Genomic DNA, 17,919 nt, shown 5'->3' on the forward strand with positions numbered 1-17,919 from the left:
TGAGATTCAAAGCGCACCTGGCTGCCGCTCTAAGACAACAAAGGGCAGAGACGCCTTTGGAGTTGCTGCTGCCGCTCCTCTGGTGTCAAAGATCCACAAGCCTCATGGGAGGACCTTATACAGTCACAAGTTATAGCTCTGTAAAAGCAACTTTGGTCTGCTGTGTGAGGAGTACACAGCAAGAAGGTACATTTTGTGAATATAATGCTACCTGTCATTTGTCACCTTATGTGAGTTTGACACAGAATATGAGTTTTCTGCTAATTCAGCTGATGAGATTACCAGAGCAAAAACATCTATTGTCAGAAAACAGATTTACCCTCCACCCCCAAGTGTATCTCCCTTTCTAGAAATCTACAGGAAAAACAAGATACAATCAGATTTTGTAAGATGTCCAGATTCTGAAATGGATTAAAATTAAGCTAAACATTACTTGCTCCACTTGGCCCTGAAAAAACCAGTCTGTGGATTCCAGACATCAAGCCTAGTTCTGGTTTTGATTCTCACTGATTATGTAGGTAACACTAAGTCCCAGCTTTCCCATTCCCCATTTGGAGAGAGTGATACCTGTACATTTATATTCATTCAGATACATGTTCATTCATATTCTTGTACATTCATTTACTGATGAGATGAATGAAATGATATGATAAGCCCCTAGACAAAAAGATGTTGTATATTTAAGGTCAGTCACGTTTATAGTGGCATGACCAATGACTGACAATAGTCAAAGTTCACTGCATTTATTCCCTTCTTGGGTAGAATGCAACACGGAAATGGCATTTCCTACTTGCTGGCTCTAGCTCTACCCAAGTTCTTTTCTAGGCAAGCCCTTTTCTTCCATGGTCAAAGGGAAATATTTTAATATCTGACCTTTGAATCAAATTTGGCATCCTCAAATTTGGTTTTACCAATGTTTAAAATTCACCTAGCTTTCATTGAATCACGAATACCTTCTCTCAGCATTAAGCTTCCATGGAACACTCTTTAACCACAAAATTTCATACGCTGGTACCTGGCGATTTCAAATTATTTTTCTCAACAATCAACAGTTTAACAATTATTAGTCTGCAGGTATTTACAAAGTAGACCATCACTGTATCAGGTTCTGCTCTTATAAATTTTGCTAAGCATAAAACACGCTTTAAAAATAAAATGATAACAAAAGTTAACAAAGAAGTGGATAACTTAAATTCGCCCTGTCTTTTATATCAACCTTGGGATTCAAAGTTCCATAATTAATGGAGATGGGAAAAGCTTAGAGTGGGTTCAGGACAGAGGTCAAAGAACTCTCCCTCCTTCCTTGCCCAAAATATTTTAAGAGGTGATTTGATAATGGTTATCAGTAAGATGATGTGTTAATAGATGTTCTTCATCTATAATTCAGATCAAACATTTAAAAAGGGGCTTAAGAAACATCAGGGATTTAGTTTAGTCATAAAATTCTGACATATTTCAGGAGGTGTTAAATCCTCATATGAAATACTGTGATGTCCTATTGTAAGTTTTATGAAACATATTTGGTCTCCTTTTGTCTAAGACAATTTAGCTAGAAGGTAGGGTAGGTAAACCAAATGAGTCCTAGGCTTTAGCTTTTTATAAAAGTTAAAAATGAGTTGTAGAACTTATCTTGAAATAATCTTTCACAAAAAGCGTATTTGTGACACAAGGACTGACACATCCCCCATGCTAAGTTGACTGCTGTCACAGGGAGCCAATCTCATATGAAATGTTTGATCCCGTTATTGATCCGTCTTTATAAATACTTGGCAGAGGTCAAGGAAGCAGATCTAACAACTATAAAACAAATAAGAGCTGTATTTCCTCGTTTGCTTTTAAAAATGACATTTACTGATTTTTTTCTTTGTAGTATTCAGCTGTATGCAGCCATGTTATAATTGTCATATAATAAACCTTAATTCAGGGACACATCTTTTAAAACAATGTATTATTCAGCAACCTTCGGTAAACATGCAATTTAGGAGTGGAAAAATGCGCACAGAGACAAGTAATCATAGATACAAAGCATGGTGAATTTCTGTGCCATGCACTTCACACCCCAACTCATCTCGCAGGGAAACTAGAGAAGGGGCAGAACCATTTCTATTATGATAATTCACAAAGGGAGGCCATATAGATATGCATGCAAAGTCTCTCCCCACCTCTCCATTTACATGCCAGGATTTCAACTCTGTGACACTGAGTCCCTTCATTTAGCCAATTAGTCTTTCCAGCTTCATGTAATGCACGCCAAGAAGAAGGAGAAATAGAAGTGCTGACGTTCACTGCTTTGAAAGTTGCTATTCTAATGCCAAAGCTGCCTCTTGAGCAATTTCCAGAATGTATTAACATGGGAGCAAAGCTCTATTCCGAAAGACATGGATCACATTATGCAGGGGAGCCCCCTGCAATGTGTCACAATTACGCAGAATCTCCTCCATCTCTCACAAGACCTTAACAGTTGTAGTTAGCACGGACTCAAATTTATGGTCCTTACTCGGGCAAAACCTAGGAGGTCTTCCTGAAGAAAAGGGGCCAATTTAAAAATATTTAATAAGCAAAGCACGACATGTTTTCTGGACTATAGCACTGGCCAAGTCTTTGCATGGCTGTACTGAAGAAAGCCAGTCACGTTCCAAAGCAAACCCGTTTCTCAGTTTAGGTTACAGTGAAGGATTCTTCAGTTTCAGTCTTTTTTTTTTTTTAAACCAACTGAGTCTAGGTTCAGTTTTAATTATTTTAATTCAACATACGACCCCTAGAATTTTCCCTCAATATTAAGAATCAATATGGAAATGAAAAGAGTTGACATTTAAACAAAACATAAATATGCTTCTACACTTGCAAAGCTGTGTAGCTGTGCAATTGGTACCTGCTTAACACACGTGATTCTGATACTTGGCAGGCAATAAGGAGTTGCTCTGAAATACTCAAAACTATTCACTCCCCTTCTTCTGTTGACCATCCTGGCCAGAGTTGAAACAGTGATGGAGATTTCAACATCACCCTCTCCTTTTCTCTTATCAACGGATTTACACAAGTCTGTTTGTGTCAGTCTGGCCTCTACAAATTCAGCCTTTCTTTGCTTAAGTCATGACATTTACAAGAAGTGATGGGACAGGTCCTTCACGGAGGCAGCACAGCACAGTGGAAGCAGCACATGACCATGATCAAAGACCCCTATGACCTAGTTCTGGTTCTTCTACAAGTTAGCTCTGCTTAACATGACCACTTCTCTCTTTGAGGCTTCCTTTTCCCCACACACAGAATTCGGGCATCGGCTGAGAAGATACTGCAAGTCTCCTTCAGTTTCTTTCTGTTTCCCCAAAACCCTTTTCAGAATGGTTTCTTACTTTGTCTTTGCCTTCTGTAGTTTAAAATCTTGGCTCAATCTTATCCCTTCAATGATTCCCTCAATATTCCTTTACTATCTTCTAACTGTGCTGTCCCTTGAAAGGCATCATCTTAAGACTCAATAGTTTTTTCTTCTTACGTTCATGCATTTGAGGGGTTGATACACTGATCCATCCTTTCCTATAATCTGCCTCTCTTAGTTTTGGTTAATTAAGTTACTTTAGTAAACACTTCTTCTTTGGAATACCTCTGATGAGATGTTCTGCTAGCACCTCAAATTCCCTACAGAGCATTCTCTCCTTTTAAATCATTCTGTTATCCAAATGCCATAAAACCACAGTCCATGACACCATCCAATGCCCCAAACTTCTGCTAAACTTTCACATTTTAAAATATTTTGCTTCTTATATATAGTCAATTACCAAATATAGAAAGTTTCTTAAACATACATTTTTTCTATTATCCTTGGCTAGTTCTTGATCACAGTATACCTAGGATATGAAAACTGCCTCCTCACTCCAAATATCTTCTCAATGGTTTGATTATCAGACTTCCCTCTTCAGTCCTCCAGTCGATTTCTATCCTACTTCAGATCAGTTATGAATTCCAAACTACCAGCACTGAAAGCCCTTTATAGATTTGCTCATCTAATTTGTCAGAAAATGGTGCCACGAAGGCCTCCCTATATCCACTAGCGGAATCTCCTTTGCCTTCTGGCTTCTTCCCATTGAGAGTCTTTCCTTTATGCAGAAAAGTCCATCTCTGAACCTTTCCCACATAAGCCTGCATCTGTGGAATAATTCCTCAGCACTGAAGAACGTTTCTCCTTCCTTCAAATAATAACTTAAATGCTGCTTCTGCTAGAGAGACTTCCAAGATTACTGTCAGCCAATTGCCAACCCTCTAAAACAAGGTAAAAGCCACCCTAGCTGCTTTACCACACTTTAAAACATTTATTGTATTTTAAATGTATATTGTAATTGCTTATAAATTCCATTGATGTTAGGAAAAATATAGTGGGTACTCAACCAATACAGTTTGATTAATTTATTGTGTTGTAAATTTAGGTCTTGATTTCAAATAGTTATATATATATATAACTATATATAACAATATATATAACAATAGTTATATATAACAATATATATAACAATAGTTATGTAAATTTAGGTCTTGATTTCAAATAGTTTTATATATATATATATATATATATATATATATATATATCCTGTTTTGTTACTTTAAGACACATAAAGCTACTTAAGTCTCCTGATTTTTGGGAACTGTCAACTGCTCTGCATTTGGGAGGTGTCAGTAAACACTTGTTGAATTGGGTTGAGGAGGAATCATCTTAAACAGGTTACTCTTGGAGGAGGGAGAAATCAGAAGAAGACTATTAACATAAATATTCTATAACAGCATCTAAGCGTAATAAAAAATAATGCTCAAATGAAATTTTCTCAAATTTCTCTCATCCTCTTGATTATTTAATAGTATATTGATAAAGATATACTTTTAAAAATAGCTTTGATTTTAAAACACTAAATTTACACACCAAGAATGAGACACTAGCAAAGTCTCCTAGTCTGATTTATTTCTCTGTAATATATCTGTCTTGAGAACATCAGCAGGAATACACCAAAGAAATATGTCCCTCACGGGATCAACTATATAAAAAGACAGAACACATCATCAGCACAAAAATCATTATCCATCTAATCCCCCGTTCTAGATGGCTCCGGTGAGCCCCTCCATCATTACTGACTAGGGTTAAGATCGACCTTAATGGATTAATTAAACCGAAGCAGGACTGAACTGCAGACCGAAGAGGAGGCAATACTGACACAGATGAGGCACCAACCCTGTTCTTTCATTCAAATATGTGAGACTTGGCTTCCCCCAAGTGCTGTACCTTTCTACTGTAAAGGAGCTGTCTAAAAATAAGATTTGGTGACTGTTGCCTGGGTCTTGCCCTTAGCACTCATAAAAATCTAATACTTGGGTGCTAATCAAAATTTATCACGTAAGAAATTAAATATTAAGACCTTCCTGAAGGAAGGTGGGAGCATCTGCAAGAGAGGTAAAGCAACAGAGGCAGCATGGTCCTTCTAGTAATCAAGAAGGGCCAACGAGGGGAGAAGTTATTGTCGGAATGCTAGTGAGACTCTGAGAGAGGGCCAGGACACAGAATGTTCACAAAGAGCTGAAAGGAAGAAATGCCCACCATAAAGTCCCGGGACAAGTCCAAAGGCAGCTGTCAGTAACAGACACCTTGAGAATTGCTCATTTAAAGAGGATTGTGAAATTCAAATGTAAAAGGAGAAGATGTTAATCCAAAGGCACAATTTAGGGTCTTTTTTCTTCTTGTAGAAGGAGGAGAAAAAAAAAAAACCCAAACACCCCAGAAGTACTGTACCATACTGGCAGTTTACTCTTTCAAGAACTAAATCAACATATTAATGACATGAACACCTACTTTCCTGATGGGGACAATTAGGCTCTACCACACACAGCATTAAATATGCAGGTATTAAGAGAAAAATAAAACCCACCAGAAACACCTCACTTCTGGAGATGGTGAGGCTGACTGGGCAGACTGTCATTAATATCAAGCTATCCTGAGAGTCTAGAAAAGCATCTATGAAGACAGACAAGAACTCGCAGGCCTCACTTCCACCAAAGGGGAAGTGTCCTTAAGGATTCCAGAAGTGGAGATCTGAGTAGCTTTCAGTTGCTTTGTTGAAGTAACAGAAGCAGGGTAGGCTCCTCTGGGGGTCAGGCAAGCCCCACCATGTTGAATCCCTGTATCTAAGTGATAAGTAATTGAAATGAAAAGACACCAATTTCAATGGCTGCTCTGAGTTTAAAAAGCAAGTAAAAATTCCCACCCCCCTAGCAGATTTCATCTGTGATTCTTGCACTAGGGGAAAAATTTGCACGAAGTTCAAACAATAGCACACCTCTCAAAAACACACGTCATTTCTCACCGGAGAGAAAAAATAGAATTATAGAGTTGGAAGGGTTTCCTACCTTGGTGATTATTTAATCTAGTCATTTTGTAAATGATGAAACTGAGGACTTGTCAATGGTCACAGAGTTAATTATGCAGCTGGTAATTTTATCAGAAAGGAATTCACAGATAGATTCAGGGCTATCAGTGATCCAATGGAACTGGGTCCCTTAAGGCCTTTCATTTACACAATCATATATATATGATTATATATATGTGTGTATATATATATATATATACACACACACACACACACACACAGAGATCTACAGATACAGATATATATATATATATATATATATATATATATATATATATATATATATATATATATACACATATATACATAAAATATATTGCTGGGCAGTAAAAAGAGGATCCTGTGTCACTATCATGGCCACTATGATGGTCAAGAAGCCACAGGCTAAATTTGTTTACTTGACAAACATGTATTGAGCTCCAACTATGTGCAAGTATTACAAAAAAATTCTCAAAGAATTTTACATCTGTAACACGATCACGTAGAATAATCGAGTAGTCAAACTTGTTCCCATTGGATGAATGTAAAACTTAATCATTAATTTTGAATCAAGAGAGAAGGCATGACATATTAGTCAGAGATTAGAAATAATTTGGAATGTTTCTAGTACCCAAACCTAAAGGTTGAGCCACTGAGTTCAGCTGTTCTGTGAATTTAGACATGTTTTCCCTTCAGAATCTACCCCAAATTCACTGCCCTAAGTAGCTCAGACACAGGGCTTTCTAGGCCTTGCTGCTCTGCTCCTGACTGGCCTCTGAGAGGGTATTTAGGTCAAGGATGAGGGTGGAGCTGGGGATAAAGCAAAGAACCTGGCTGAGCCATGTGTCTATTAGCTCCAACACACTACTTAATCTCCAAGTCATTTCACTAACAGTTATATTTTAGTATATATAGCACAGCAGAATGATTTCCTTTGAGATGAACAAAAGTTGAGTGGCTAAAACCTAACGAATATGATTGGTTCAAGTAATCTGGATATGGAGAAAAATCACTAATAGTAAGCTTAAGACCAAAGAAGTGATGATATCATCCAGGCATTTCTCTTAAAAAGAAGGGAGGAGAGAAATAATAAATTTAAGTGCCTACCATGTTTCAGACACTATGCTAGGGGATTTACATATATAATTTTATTCAATCCTGACAAAAACCTTCCAGAGTAGAGATTATCATACCCGTTTCTTCAGGTAAAGAAACTGAGGCACAGTAAGACTGTGGTTTAACCAGACTTGCAAAGTAGAAACTACCTTATGACACTCATATACGGATCTAAGTTTGTCCAGCTATAAAACCTGTGTTCTTTGCCAAAGTTGCTAAGAGGGAAACCCAGAGGTGAAACAACTATGAATGCCATCGGAAAATATTTTTAGTGAGTGTCTGCTATATGCTGCTAAATTGTGTGAACAAGTTTATACAAATATAAACACACATTTTCTACCACCTTGACATTTAAATATGCTAACATGAACAAACTGACATTGGACCCACCAAAAAGAATATTAAATATAGGAAATTCAAATGACTCATGTACAAAAGCGTATTTTTTTTCGGCTATAGAAGACAGTCTACCTGATACTGCAAAGCTTTTGTGCAACTAATGCTTGAAAAAATAAACAAACAAACAAACAAAAAATCCCCAGACTCTTTCAATACCAGAAAAACATGCATAACCCCACAAAAATCTAGCACAATCAATTCTCCAATAATTGCCAATAGACAGGGATTTTTCCTCAGAAAGTATTTAAAGGTGAGCACATAGTTTGTGCACAAAGGCTTCATTTTCAATCCAGGGTTGACGTTGTCACTGCCTCCGCTTACCTTGTCTTCATAAAGTGTGGAAAGGGAAAAAGGTTTGAGTTTTTCTTCCACATATGAAGGCTTAGCTGTAGGGAGAGGTTGTTTAAATAAAAACACTGAGTTTCTTTCCTAGAGGTAGGCTCAGGCATCAGGAGATCCCCTCCTCCCTGCACTCCACCAACCACTCACACACACACACACACACACACACACACACACACACACACACACACACACTCCAGTTCAAGCTTCCACCCAGTTGCATGAGGGGTAGAAAAAGAAAGGGAAGAAAAGAAAAGCAGGAAAGGGTGTAGAAGACGAAGAAAGAGGGAGGGATAGGAAGAGTGGCTAAGGAAGTAGTGCCGTTCGTTCTCCAGAGTGCTCCAGAAAGTGAAAGTATGCAAAGAGCCAGCTTAGAAGCACACTGCTCCCAGCTCTCCAGGGACGGCTCTCTCAGAGCATCAGCTGCAGAATTCAAGCTTTCTGTGGCCAGGATGGCGCTGAAAGAAGGAAGACGCTGGACAGGGGTTGGAGAGTGATACTAGAGAGCTTTCCAGCCCCTTCCACCCCACATGTAAACACAATTATTCTCGAAATACTGCAACTTCCCAGGGTTTATCCAAATGCAAGGAAAAGGTGCATTCTAAGATGAAATGTGATGCAAGGATTTTTAATTATTTATTATGTCACAATTATTTATTTTAATTATTATCTATGACACTGCAATCTTCCACTGCCCCTTGATAATCATGATTACAACACGTCACTTTAATTGCTTTGGTAAAGAAATAAAAAAGAGGAATTGAGGTGGACAGGAATTGTATTGCAATAATACAGACACATGACCGATATCCCCAAATCAACAACAAAAATGTCGATGGCAAGGTCCTGAAATCATGGGGGTTTGTCTAATTTTTCCACACTCAGAACCAAAGGTGAAATTTAAGTTGTTATAGGCCCTAAATAGATTGTATTGACGGCTACTGCAGTTAGTCTTTTTTGAATAAAATTCAAGGTTGGGATTCCAAAGATTCCCCCATGCTGGAAACTGCATTCATATTAGCTTTTCCAGGGAGCCACACAGAGGAGGGAAAGGGTAGAAAAGGAAGCATCCTCTTCTACCCCCTTGATGGGGGTTAGCTGAAGGCCATGGAGAATAACAGAGGTGCAGTCAGCTCTTTCTTAGACAGAAAGCAGAGGGGGGCGGAAACCACACACTTGTATTTTGCTAATGTAAAAGTCCCAGTGGAAACATTAGCACTCAAAGACATTAATGTGGATTTGGGACACTCCCTGAAGGATTTTGATTCCATTAGAAAAAAAGAAAAAAGATGGTGACAGATATAATCCTGCTTTGATATGTTTAACGCCATTTAAAGAGAAACTGCACCCATTTACCTCAGGCCAGGACACCAAGAGTTCAAAAAGTGAAATGTCATTTCTCAGTGCAAAGAAAAAGCTTGGAAAATATTATGTGAAAATTAATTTGGCATGCTTCTTTGAAATTTTAGATTTCTGGGATGAGCAAATGGGTACAGTTTTCTTTTAACTGTTTTTGAACACCATGTGTTGAGAAGAAAACAACAGAATGGCAATTGCTCATCCAAAATGCTAACTTGTGGCATGGCACAGTCAAGATGGCCTGCCACAGCCAAAAAGCAGGTGTATGCTATGCCTGTCACTTCAGTAGCATGCACGCCACATGTCCCTGCATTCGGCAACCTCTTGCATTTGCTTTTGGAACCTTTCTGAGGGGGACAGTAAACATGACTCAACAGAACGTCTAGCCTAGGAGGGACCGGCCCCCCTGGCTTTCTGTGAGGCAGACTCTCTGAGGAAGAACCGAGGCACAATTGGAATAATATACCTATTTTGGAATTCTGTGACCTAGCATGAAAGTGACTGGTTTCAGATCATTTTGTGTGGCTGAAGTGTAGGATCTAATCAGGATGGAGAGTAATGGTGATGCTTTTGCGTGGCTGGAGAGGATCTATGCAATCGGCTGTCTCATTCGGGCTGAGGACATGGTCAATGCAGCTGGTACAGATCTTATGCACCTAACGTAAAAGCTTAGAGTAATAATCCCCTCACCTCTCAGGTCCACGAATAAGCTCAACGCATAGGATGTTCAAAATCATTTGGTGTGCTGGGATGCCAAAGCTTCCTCAATCTGACATTATGAATCTGATATTACATTTGTTCCAGAAATTAAAATGCTTTTATATAGACTAGCTCTCATTCAACTATGTAACAGTCCTATGAGGAAGAGGAGGAGACAAAACAACAACAACAAAAAGATTTTCCTTCTTCCCTGTAAAAGGCCTGATAAAGAAGCCAAATTAAAAATCGTAACGATTTTTAAGCCTAAGCCAGGTACCATGTGGAATGATAACTCAAGATATCTGTGTTGCAAGGGTTGACAAGGTCTGAAGATAAAGATGTAGGTGGAGACCAAAATGAATATTTCAACATAAAGAAATGGGAAATTACTGTTTTATTCTATGATTTTAATTGATAAATCAAAACCATTTATTAAAAACCTACTATGTGAAAATACTGTCAGCGAAGAGTAGGGAAGAATGAAACCTATAAATACTAAATTGGAAAAAAAAATCCTAGAGCTTTACAGGTATAATTGAATGATATATTCTGTAGGTTACTTTCTGGTTAGGCATTTATGGAGTTCAGAAAAGCTAGTTTGTTGCCAAATATTTGTATGCTATTGTTAATTTCATTCATTTTATATATATATACCTTTTATTTAAATATATACCTTTAAATAAAATAAATAAAATAATAAAATAAAATAAATACCTTTAAATAAAATAAATAAAATAAATAAAATAAAAGGTATATAACTAACATAGGAGCTAGCATAAACACAAAATTCTTATATACCTTTTATTTCTGATGGTACATTCTAGGTGTTGAAGGAGATACAAACTGTATAAATACAATCTCTGTACTTATGAGCCTACTGTGCAGTGTGCAGTGGTAGGAGGAATGAGACACACATAAACACACTCTAGTATAGGACAGTATGTAATCAGTGCCAAATGAGACATATAAATAAGTGCTTTAACAGTTCAGAAGAAGCAAGACCTCCTGGCTATGGAAGAACCCTTTCATAGATTTACTAAAGTTGCTCAGTGCACAAAAAGGAAGGGATTTGGACCAAATTTTAAGGCACCAGGCATCCTGTGCATAGGGGTTTAGTTAGGCTATGAGGGGAGGGGAATGTACCCTGGATCCATGACACCTCTCAAGCTGAGTTGCCCTGCAATTAATGTTGACCAAGAGCATGCGTGGCAGAAAGAGGAGTCAATAGGGTTGATAGGCCAGGTCAGTGGTTCTGCATTAGCCCTAGAAATTAAGATGATTATTAATTCCCTGTTCGAAGTTGGCATCGTAATGACATCATTTTCTTCCCATACAATTACGAAAAGTTCAGTCTTTACTCCAGAGTGATGGGAGGTACAATTCAGGGCTCATCCTTCCAAGTGAGGGAAAATGTAAAAATGCCACTGGTACAGGAATCACAACATTTTTCAGAACAGCAACAAATGAAATCCCCCACGCTCCCTTAGGAGGATGAGTCAGAAACCATGCTCCCTAGAAATGATGACAGTGGAGTTCGGGTGAAGCGGCTCTGTTGGGATCCACACAAGAAGGCAGGTTACCATTCAGTAGGAAACAGAATTTGGGTATCCTGACTTCTAGGTCTGGGTTCTATCTATAGAATCACTTTCTTTTTCAATTTTTTATTCCTCTTGGACACTCTAGCCCTTTACATAATGAATAGTGGCCTTCTGTAGTTGGTCTCTGTGTGTGTGTGTGTGTGTGTGTGTGTCTTTTTAAGAGGGAGGATGGCATTACTGATGTGCTTTTGTAAAGAATTCAAGGTTGTCTGGATCCTCAAAGAATGCAACTGAAAAAAATACTGTTTCTTTGATTCAATGGTGCTTACATTTGGGCAGAGTTTTCTTTTTCCATCCTCAAATACAGTATTTGAGACAATCTACCCACAACGGAAAGATTTTAGAGCTTCAAAAGTGTAGGCGAACCAAATCAGAATTAATCTCTGTGAAAACGGAGACTCAGGCACACGTAGAAAGTTTAGGAAAAAATCTGGGCAGGAGGCAGTCCCAGAGAAAGATGCCTGACATCTCTCTGAATTTAAGGTGAGCTAGAGTAGGACAGGTGAGGAAGGGCCAAGGAAAGTTCCAGCTGCCATGTGATCTGCTGTCTCACCTATGTCCATTTAACTTGAGTCTGTGTTATCAGGGGGTCTAAGTTGATTTGGTTAAAATGTGTCCTATTGTCTGACTGCATGAACCCAGAGCAGGCTAATAAAGGGAAGTCTAGGCTAACTGGGGCTAAGGTGAAGTGGCCAACAGCTATTCACTTGAAAAGGACCGACCAGATCAGTCTGCAGGGTATCTCTAGCAGTGTTGCCTTGCCTTTTATTATCATATTAAAAGCCATGTATTTTATTGGGAAAAAATTAATTTACTAAAAAAAGAAGACTTGCAGATCATAGAAGCAAAAAGCATAGAAGATAACAATGATCACTTTTGAACACTTGGTATGTGTCCATCAGTTTTTCTTCATATGTGGATTTCTCTACATATGTTATCTCATTTGATCCTCATGTTAACTATAAAAGACTGATATTTTGCCCATTTTCTATGTGAGGAGCCTAAGGCTCAGAGAGGCTAGGTGAATATCCTCTGGTCACACAGCCAGCAGGGGCTAAGCTGGTATTCCAGTCTGAGTGGTAGACCTGAGCTCTTTTCCATGCCTTGTGCTCTTCATGACATGAAATCAGTGTTGGGGGAACTATGCCCAACATCTCTGGTTAGCAGAGTGAATCGCTTTTATCTTTTGCCAACATGTCATAGAAAAAACCCAAAACAACAAAAAAATTAAAACTCCTGGCTCTAGGAGATTTCCTATCAACCACCTGAAGTTTGGCTTTGTTACATATCATTTGAATATCTTGACAATCTTATAAAAAGTCTAACAAGAATAAAGAATTTTGCATTTATGCTAGCTCCTATGTTAGTTAAAAATCTCCTATTCCTGCATAACAAGGTGCCTGGGGGACTCGCTTACCGCCAGAAACTTATCTGAAAATGCTGGAAAGTCAGAATTTGGGGCCTATATACTGACTAATATTACCAGCTGTGAGTTGGCTTGAACATCAGTAATATGATATTTCCCGCTACAATTTGATTTGGTTAAAATGTGTTTGAAGTTCACCCTTTTATTAACTAGAATTACCACCTCCTGAAACTGGAGGGCTCCTGAGAGCAGGCTGCTAGTGCAATCCAACCTCCCACCCGCCATCAGTGCATTTCCTGGCAACAAATACTATTAAATTGATAACTACAGAAATAGGTCAAAATGTCTTTTCAATAGTTGCTAATGTTCCCCTAATGCTCCATCTCCTCCCTTTGATTCTCCTGCTAACATTTTCTCTAACATCACAGGAGCAACAACTAGTAAAGAGAAACGACAAGAAGATGGAGAAGCTGGCAGCAGTGGCTGGAGGAGGTCTTAGGCATTCCCCCAATTATCAAATAGAAAAGCTAAACTTCCCTAGGGGCCAAGGGCCCCCAAATCAGCTCCGCTGCTGAGTTGGCTGACCCGGAAAAAAAAAGCTGTGTCCAATATGAGCCTTAATATCCTCCTGTGCAAAAGAGGAAACTCAAGATGACTGATTATTCAAATTTGTACAATGCTCAGAGTTCACAGGAGATAGGAGCCTTGACTAATCTCAACGCAGTGGGGTTTTAAACTTATTTACACTACTTTCATAACCATATCTATTAGAGCCTTGGCTATCCCAGATAGAAACTTCATTTTATATAAAGAAATGACACCATGGCATATTTTTGTGAGAGAGAGCCTCTGCGATCATCCCGGGTTTGATTATTCACTATGTAAACCTACATCCACCCCCCACCCCCAGAAGAAAGTTTGATTTTCTGAATTCACGTCACATATGCGACCAAAGATAAAGAAGCGGACGGGTGGGTACAGATGTATCAGGACATGGCTGATTCTAGGCAGATAGTCTAGCTCAGAAGGGACAGCCACCTGCTGTAGGCAAGGAGCATAAGCCCTCTTGTTAATGAGGTACATTTCAATTTCCAACACTTCTTCTGAGATGCAAACGTAACGTAGGGGTTTAAGCCATTCGTGCCTGGATGCTCTAATCACTTCAATCCCAAGAGGGTTACCTCAGTGTAAAGCAGTTTTGAGTTGGAGCTGGGGAGGGGATAGGGATAATTTTGGAACTGGGGAGGCTGAAGGAAAAAATCAGCTGAACACAAGGACCCTGGGCCCTGGAGGCAGAGGAGAGGAGGAAGGGAGTGGCCATGACTGAAATGGACTCAATCTGTTTAGCAGTTTTTGCTCAGGGCCTTGTCCAGAGCTAGTGAACCACTGAAAAATCTCTTGGGAGATGCCACGGTCTCTGAGTAATGCTTTTGACCTTTCCTCTGTGCCATGGTTGTACTGTCACTAGACAGGAGGTCAGCATTGATTTGAAAACTTGCAAACTTCAGCCTACCTGGTTCAGGCAAATAAAGGTTATTCTAATCTTCTATAATTCAAACTCACAGGGAATGTACAGGCTGGTACCTCTCCATCAGATTCCTCTGCCTTCCTTCCTTTCATGGGGGAGGGAGAACAGAGGTGTGGAAGAGAGGGCACGGGAGAGGAGGAGGGGAGGTGGAAGGGGCTCTCCTTCCAGAGTTTTCGATGTGAGTGAGGCTTTGTGTCAGGCGAGCCTCTCTCTGGGCCCTCCCGGTAAGCCAGGAGACACTGTTAGTGGCAGGAAGTATTTTATAGGTTCAGGGAGGCTAACTAGCTTTAGGTGGCCATTCAGGTTCCTTCTCCCAGCTCCTAGTTCCTCTGGCATATTTCCTCCTCCTCCTGGTTATGGGTGCTTAGGAACTGGTTTACAGCCCAGTCATCTAGAATATATCTTTTGGGAATATTGAGGATGCCCTGAATAATCACAAGCATATCTGGCTGGGAGTCAGGAGCCTTGAATGCTTCTGCTTAAGACCTAGTCCTAACAAACTATCACTGAGGACAAATCCAGGCACCTCTATGGGGTCTGATCCTGACTTTACAATCCTGGCATTCACACTCATCAAGGTGGTGGCAGGGGTGTGAATGCACAAAATTCAGCAGAATCATTCTCATTATATGTCATATGTAGATTAAAGCGAGGAACTCCCTCATGCTAATGCCAGTTTTGGGTAAGAAGGATGAAAGGATTGATAGGAGATGAAGGCAGAAGGGGTCATGAGAAAGATGTGGAACACACAGCAGCAGCAATGGAGGAGCTTAAGAGGGATGGAAGCCCAGGCCAGAGCTGGGAGATGAAACTGTTTGTTGAGTACACTGATGTGTTTGATCACACAGTGGTTGGAAAGTCCTAGTCTAAAATAAGCTGAATGTTAGATGTTCTTTTTTAAATCTCAATTTAATGGTTGAAGCCTATTTTAACGAGCCAATAGTGGGCAAAGACCTCATTACTACAACTATTTCTCCCAAGTATTAACCTCTAGCAAAAAAATACCTGCCTGAGACCACTACAGAGTTTCTGATTACAAAACAAGACCATCTTGATGCTAATCATATCAAAGTGTTTGGAGGAAGGAAGGAGAGATGGGTTCTTCTGAACCATATTGTATGGACAGAAATCTTCAGAGTTGAACACAGGAATTAGCTTCTGAGGAATCGAGAAAGAAGATCATTTTAAGTAAGAGAAGATATGTGACTGATACCTTCAGTTGGCATGCCGGGAAAAGATAAATTCCAGGCAGGACCAGCTACATAATCTGTGGGGCACAAGGCAAAATGAAAATGCGGGGCCCTTTATTAAAAGAATCATTAAGGATTTCAAGACAGCAACAGCAGCGCATTAAAGCAAGCCCAGGGCCCTTCTGAGCCCTGGGTGTGACCGCTCGGGTCGTACAGCCAGGAAGGTGGTCCTGATTCTAGCTGTATGGTTTTCACCAAGGCATTCTAGTCCCATAGTCACCAAGACCTAAATTAAGAAAGATGCACCACCACTCTCAAAACTCTCAGTTAACCCTGTCTTCTTAGGGTAAGGAGGCAACTGAATTCTGCAGTAAGGATCAGAAAGATGTGGGGTCTGCCAACATGTTTGATATAGTGCAACTGCACTGGCTTCTGCTACATTTGTTACAGCCACCATCCCCACTTCTGTCACCACCCAAAGATGCCCAGGATATCAATGTCTGGGAATTGAAACATATTTTCTAAAAACACAAATTCCCTGAAAAACAAAACAAAACAAAACAAAACAAGCAGAAGTTACTAAAAAGAAGCTGAGTTTCCTGGATATAAGTCCTATCCCTGATTTCTTACTGGGCTTACCTTGAGCAGGTCTTGGGCATGTGCTCAGGCTCAGAAACACAGGTGAATTGCCACAATAACTCTTTTCAGTTTGGGAAAAAATAGAGGAAACAGGAGAACCTGGTCTTAGCCCAGCAGAAACTCACTGGGTTCACTAACAGTGTGCTTGCTCCCTTTCTCTCTCTCTCTCTCTCTCTCTTTCTGTCTCATTATGCTAAGTCGGAGCTATGACTTCACTCTCCATGGAAGCTAAGTTTCTCTTTCCTGGATGCTTGGAATGGACCAGAGAAAAGGCATTAGAGGGTAATGGTCATGTCTAAAAAATCACATTTATCTATCTTCACCTGCCCTCCTCCTGTCATTATCATTCCACTGAGGTCTGTATATAGAAAGCAGAGATTAAATAGCCAAGACGAACATCAAAAGAATAACAGCAGTACCAAATAGATGAATGTGACCTCTTTCCCAATGATCTTAGGGGCTTTATATATACTGAGCCTGATTCTCGTAGGGACAGACCAGTAGCCTGGGCAGATGCCTAGGATGTTTGTGTAGGCTGACACTTACCCTCCCCTTACTATACATCTCTGTTCCATTTTCTAAAAAAATAAGGTCTAATATAGAGAACTAGTTCACTTCTACAGCCAGAATTATACCTTGATACTAGACCTTGATTTAGGATTTTTTAAAAAAGATATTTATTGGCAAAACTAATCTTTTTTCTTTTTCTTTTTTTTTTTGTTTTTTGCTTAATAGGTTTGTACTGCCTTGAGTAAGGCCACTAGGGTCCATAAGTAGATGGAAATGTGTTTGAATCTCTATAATTATGTTTAGATTTCAAAAAGTCTTCCATTCCACAGAGGTGATATAGGTTCAGTCATCATTTTCAAGTGTTTTAACATTGGTAATTAGCAGAGGAGGTCTTAAAATATAAAAAAAAAAGTGATTGACCTTCACAACAGATGTATATATAAAATCTTGATTCACTTATTTTGAAATCATTCTCCTGCTGGAAATATATAGCTATAATATATACATTTATATATGCGTGCACAATCAGCCTTAGCAATACCACTAAGAAGGAGATGAGGATAGACGGTTTTCTATTTATTTGACAAATACACTATTACATAGACAGGTTAAGTGATTTGTCCTGTAAGGAAGGGTGGAGCTGGAAAAAAAAAACCTGTCACATCTGCTCTCAGGTTATACCACTCTGGAATTGGGTAGCCATTATTGTTTTTGAGCGACCTGATCTAAATGTTTGGCAAGGCAATTTTCCTGAAAAAAGATTTTACACTTTTTTTTTCCCTCGGTACTT

General features: G+C 39.3%; 1 protein-coding gene across 10 annotated transcripts in view; it reads right to left on the reverse strand.

The window, feature by feature from the left end:
* ZBTB20 (zinc finger and BTB domain containing 20) overlaps positions 1–17,919 on the reverse strand; it is an 809,727-nt gene that overhangs the window by 88,592 nt on the left and 703,216 nt on the right. The window contains exon 1 of one of the 10 annotated variants that reach the window (XM_060298091.1): positions 8,220–8,284. The exons of the other annotated variants lie outside the window; for them this stretch is intronic. The gene's annotated coding sequence lies outside the window, so the exon portion shown is untranslated. Of the gene's footprint in view, positions 1–8,219; positions 8,285–17,919 lie in introns of those variants that run through there. 10 annotated transcript variants of the gene reach the window in all.

Source organism: Globicephala melas, chromosome 4, assembly GCF_963455315.2.
Source record: "Globicephala melas chromosome 4, mGloMel1.2, whole genome shotgun sequence".
Classification (NCBI taxonomy): Eukaryota; Metazoa; Chordata; class Mammalia; order Artiodactyla; family Delphinidae; genus Globicephala; species Globicephala melas.